This window comes from Thamnophis sirtalis, unplaced genomic scaffold, assembly GCF_051295495.1.
Source record: "Thamnophis sirtalis isolate CommonGarterSnake01/CBP01778 unplaced genomic scaffold, rThaSir2_p1.2 scaffold_7, whole genome shotgun sequence".
Lineage (NCBI taxonomy): Eukaryota > Metazoa > Chordata > Lepidosauria > Squamata > Natricidae > Thamnophis > Thamnophis sirtalis.
Genome location: NW_028261387.1, coordinates 88,307,337 through 88,313,336, shown reverse-complemented (window position 1 = coordinate 88,313,336; position 6,000 = coordinate 88,307,337).

Genomic DNA, 6,000 nt, shown 5'->3' with positions numbered 1-6,000 from the left:
CCGGAACTGGATGGGTGGAAGCTGCCAGTGTGGCAGTGGGAGATTGGACCATGGGATGGGTGTGGGGGCAGGATCTTGAACTTTCAACTGGGTGGGGAAAACTGGGAAGCTTTTAGATTCGGATTTCCACAGATGTGCCAACGTGGCTCTCTTAATAAATTGGAACTTGGAGCAATACTTTGCCCTGGGACTCTGATTTACTTTTGGATGCTATTTGGAACCCTGACACATATCCTACAACCTTCTCACTCTCAACCGTTTTGCGGGGGGGGAGGGTGTTAGGGAGAATTCACAGGCAGACATTGTTCTCTTTTTTTATTTTTGAACCCTTCCCAGCAGTGGTGGGTTTCAATTTTTTTTTAGAATCTCTTCTGTAGGCGTGGCCTGCTTTGTGGGAGTGGCTTGCTGGAAATGTGATTGGGTGGGAGTGGCTTGCCAGCCATGTGACCAGGTGGGAGTGGCTTGGCAGTCATGTGACCAGGTGGGCATGGCCAACTTGTAAAATGTGGTGAAACTCACTTAACAACGCTCTTGCTTAGCAACCAAAATGTTGGCTCAGAAACTCTGGCATTTGAAGCACGCAAGTCTTAAAGCTGTCAAGTTACAAGACCCTTGCACCCCTAACCCTTTAGAAAAAAAACCCCAGGGGTGTTCAAACTTGACAGCTTTAAGACTTGTGGACTTCAACTCCCAGAATTCCTCCTCTCGCTCTTCATCTTGATGATGTGCGGACGGGCGGGGGGGAGAGCTGGAACCGGTTCTGAACGGCACTATAGATTTGTGCAACCTCTTCTATAGAAGAGGTTAGAACTGGCAGGAACCCACCCCTGCTTCTGTAGCTGGTACAGAATTTTGAATTTGTGACAGCTGCAGTCCCAAACCTTTGGGGCACCAGGGACTGGCTCCATTGAGAGGGGTTTTTCCATGGACCAGAGGGGGCTTGGTTTTGTGTTGGAAGAAATGTCCTTCTGGGTTCAGTTCCAAGTGTGGAGAAAGACACTGGAAACATGGAGGCTGTTTGGAAAGATGATTTTAATGGTGGACAGGATCACATGCCTTGAAGATGTTGGGTGAAGAAGAAGAAAAAAGGGAAGAGAATGCTGAGAGTGCCTGTTTAATACCCACTCTGGCAGGGGTGAAATCCAGCAGGTTCTGACAGGTTCTGGAGAACTGGTAGCGGAATTTTTGAGTAGTTCAGAGAACCAGCAAATACCACCTCTGGCTGGCCCCGCCCCCATCTATTCTCTGCCTCCCGAATCCCAGCTGATCTGGAGGGAATGGGGATGTTTCAGTATCCTTGCCCTGAAGTGGGGAGGGAATGGAGATTTTGCAGTATCCTTCCCCTGCCACGCCCACCAAGCCACACCACGCCCACCAAGCCACGGCCACAGAACTGGTAGTAAAAAAAAATGAATTTCACCACTGCTCTCTGGGCTTTTGAATTTAGGCCTGTATTCGGATTGGTTGTCAGACTCCCATGGGGCCATGTAGGGGTAACTCTGTAGGCTGTCCTGAGTCCCAGGCTTGGTTGACTTTTGTTGGGTAATGATGATGTAATGAAAGGGCTTTGGGATTCCTATTTTGCCCCACTTGGAATTGAACCCAGAAGGATATTTCCTCCAATTGTGTGCTGCCTGCATCCCCCGAATGGGGCTTCGCTTCTTTGCGTGGCCCGGGTTTTGGCATCCCATGACCCAGTACCAATCCACGGACCAGGGGTTGGTGACCCCTGTGCTATACTTCTCCTTACTGTGCAGGCTCTATCAGTCAACATGCGCGGTTCCCTCTGTCTCCAAAGCAAAAGGGCGCCCTCTAGTGGACACAAATGCACAGTCACGCAAATTGTTATGGGTGCTGAGTTTTTAACATTCCGATCAACAGTAGGCCTGTGAAACAGAGTTATAACAGAAACAGAGGTAGGTATTCCTCGATTTACAACAGGTTACTTATCGACTGTTCACTAAACAGTCACAACAGCACTGAAAAAAAGTGAATCATGACTCTCTTTCACACTAACGACCGTTGCAGCAATCTCATGGTCATGTGATCAAAATTCAGATGCTTGGCAACTGACATGTACTTATGACGGTTGCAGTGTCCCAGGGTCACGTGATCCCCTTTTGCAACCTCCTCACAAGCAAAGTCGATGGGGAAGCCAGATTCACTTAACAACCATGTGACTAACGTAACAAGTGCAATGATTCACAACTGTGACAAGATAGGTGGTAAAATGGGGGAAGAGGGCTGTGGGGTTTCACTTAACAAATGTTTCACTTAGCAACAGATATTTTGGGCTCAATTATGGTCGTAAGTCAAGGACTAAGAGAGAGAGAGAGATGTAGAGATAGATCGATAGATAGATAGATAGATAGATAGATAGATAGATAGATAGATAGATAGATAGATGGATGGATGGATGGATGGATGGATGGATGGATGGATGGAGAGAGGAGAGAGAGAGAGAGAGATGGAGAGAGAGAGAGAGAGAGAGAGATGAAGAGAGAGAGATGTAGAGATAGATAGATAGATAGATAGATAGATAGATAGATAGATAGATAGATAGATAGATAGATAGATAGATAGATAGGCAGGCAGGCAGGCAGGCAGGCAGGCAGGCAGGCAGGCAGGCAGGCAGGCAGGCAGGCAGGCAGGCAGGCAGGCAGGCAGGCAGGCAGGCAGGCAGGCAGGCAGGCAGGCAGGCAGGCAGGCAGGCAGGCAGGCAGGCAGGCAGGCAGGCAGGCAGATATATATAACTTATGACCAGTGTGTGTGTGTGTGTGTGTGTGTGTGTGTGTGTGTGTGTGTGTGCGCGCACACACATTTCACAGTCTCTGCCAAATTGTATGAAGGTAGGCAGGGAGGAGCGTGAATTTAAGCTACAGGAAGTTGTTTTCTTATAACCATTTATTTTTAGCAACAGTTTAAAGATACAACTGCACTGAAAAAATGGATTTATGAGTAGAACCATGACTGTGGAGATGCTGCATCAGTTGTAAGTGAAAGGACCAGTCATAAGTACTTTTATCGGTGCTGTTGTAGCTTTGAGGACTACCTGTAGAGACAACTAGGGAGGCAAGGTCTGCCCCCTCCCCCCCAAAAAAATCAGCCTTTATTCTGTCCATTTTCTCTACCAGGAGAGCCGCTCAAAAAACGTGAGAGATATTTGAAAGAAATTCCCAAGATAACGAAAGGAAAGCCACTTTCGTAGATCAGGAGAACATCAAATCAGGGTAGATTTCAGCCCAGGAAAAGAATAATAAGAGAAGAAGCTTTATTTGGGGTGTAGCAAGTTAGCATCCATCCCTCTCCTAGAAAAATGAAATATTTTAGAAAGCATTAAAGGGCAGAATATTTCCCCAAAAAGGGAGGCAGAAACTCACACACCCCCTTTGTCAATGGGCCATTAAGGCCTGAGCCAGCCTATTCTACACAACAAAGATCTACCTCCTTCAGGCAGAGCCATAGGAGGAATTGCCCAAGGCACCTTCATTACATCATCACCCAGCAAGGGTCAACCAAGCCTGGGACTCGGGACAGCCTACAGAGTTGTCCCTGCATGGCCCCATGGGAGCCTGACAACCAATCAGAATACAAGTTCAAATTCAAAAGCCCAGAGAGGGAATAGAATAGAATAGAATAGAATAGAATACAATACAATACAATACAATACAATACAATACAATACAATACAATACAATACAGTAATACAATACAGTAATGCAATACAATAATATACAATACAAATACAAATACAAATACAAATACAAATACAAATACAAATACAAATACAAATACAAATACAAATACAATACAATACAATACAATAGCAGAGTTGGAGGTCTTCTAGTCCAACCCCCTGCCTAGGCAGGAAACCCTATACCGTTTCAGACAAAAACCCAGCATGTCTTCCCTTTTTCCCCCAGGACCTCAAATCATGTGGTCCTGACCACCATTAAACCATCTTTCCAAGTGTTTCCAGTGTCTTTTTCCCCACTTGGAACTGAACCCAGATGGGCATTTCTCCCAACAGGAGAAAACAATGAATGAATGAAAATCAAGAATAGCCCTTTGCTCTGGAAACAGCCAAGCAATCTACATCTCCTCCTTTTCTAGAAACTTTTTCTAGGCCAGGCTGCAAACCATTCACAAGAGAACTAGCAACCAAGGTAGGAACATGACTGTTTACCAACCTGCTACTTAAATAAGGAAGCAGCCAGAAAGATGGCTGCCCCATCCTGTATAACAGGCTGATGCGAAGACAATGAAAGATATCCAGCCAAAAGATTTATATCGGCCCATTGCGAAAGCAACTGGGAATTCCACTTCCATAATTCATCCAGGATGTATAGAAACGCAGCCTGTGGCTAGCGTGAACAAACACGGACCCAACTCCCAGCACTGACATCAAAAAATGCTGCAGAAATTCATCCCATGGATTTTTTTAAAATTATTATTAATAGCATGTATGCAAGAAAGACAGAGTTGAAACTGCCTGGAAGAGACTCAGAATCTGCTTGATTTAAAATAAACAGCTTGGAGCCCCGGATCTGTGAGATTTGAACAAAATTTAGGGCAAGAGGCTTGAGAAGAGCAAGTGATGTGAAATGAAATGCAAAAATAAAAAGAGATCTTAACCCCGGTGGCATATTTTAAAGTTGCACAATACTGTCTGGTGCAATTTTAAGAGCCAAGAAACACAGGTGAGCAGCAGAACAGAATTGGAAGGGACCTTGGGGGGTCTTCTAGTCCAACCCCCTGCTCAAGCATAAAGCCCTATACCTGTGATGGCGAACCTATGGCATATGCCTGCCAGAGGTGGCATGCAGCGCCCTCTCTGTGGACACATGAGCCATCACCCCAGCTCATCTCCATCGCTCATGCGCACGCACCTCCCGCAGGCCAGCTGATTTTCAGGACTCTGCTGTGCATGTGCAGGGGGAGGGGCACATGCAGGAGACGTGTGGGCATGTACAAGGGGGTGGGGTGTCACACAGGAATGCACAGGGTCAGGGGGAGCATGGGAGGGTGCAGCGCCCCCACCATTGTGGCCCATTTTTGGTCCCAGGAGGCTTCAGAGGGGCCTACTACTAGGCCCCAAAAGGTCCGGTTTTTGTCCAGGGGTAGGGTTGCTCCCAGGAGGCTTCAGAGAGGCCTACTGGGCCCAAGAAGGCCCGGTTTTTGTCCCGGAAGGGGGGGGTTTGCTCCCAGGAGGCTTCAGAGAGGCCTACTGGGCCCAAAAAGGCCCGGTTTTTGTCCGGGGGGGGGGTTGCTCCCAGGAGGCTTCAGAGAGGCCTACTAGGCCCAAAAAGGCCCGGTTTTTGTCCCGGGGGGGGGGGGTTGCTCCCAGGAGGCTGCAGGGAGGCCTACTAGGCCCAAAAAGGGGAGCGGGGTGGGTCGTGTGTACATGCGAGGGGGTGAGAGTCACATGGGGGATTGAACATGCATGCGCAGGAGCACGTTGTGTGTGTCATACATACATTGCATTATATGTGCTCCTGTGCTTTCAGCACACGGCGCCAAAAAAGCTAGCCACCACTATTTCCGACAAATGGTTGTCCAATCTTTTCTTTAAAACCTCCAGTATTGGAATTTAATTGGAAACAATTACAGTGAGGAACAGCTTGCATCTAGAAGTGGTGGGTGTTCCAATACTGGAGGATTTAGGTGCAAGCTGTTCCCTCACTGTAACAAGGAGGAAACATCTCCTTGTTTCTATGTTTGATCGCTCCTTGATTAGTTTCCATCCATTGCTTTCTGTCCTGCCTTCAGGTGCTTTGGAAAATAGCTTGACACCCCCACCTCCTCTTCAGCTCCTGTCTTAAAGCTGAAGCCTAGGCAGGTCAAAAGCCTCAAGATGGTGGCCACAACCATGAGCTGGAAGCCTCTGCACCTTTCGTACATGGGCCTCTCCTCTATGGGGCTGTCCCCTGTTTCAGGATATTTCCCTAGCATCTGGGGGAAATTATCAGCCAGCCAGGACAAATGTATCATAATATCACA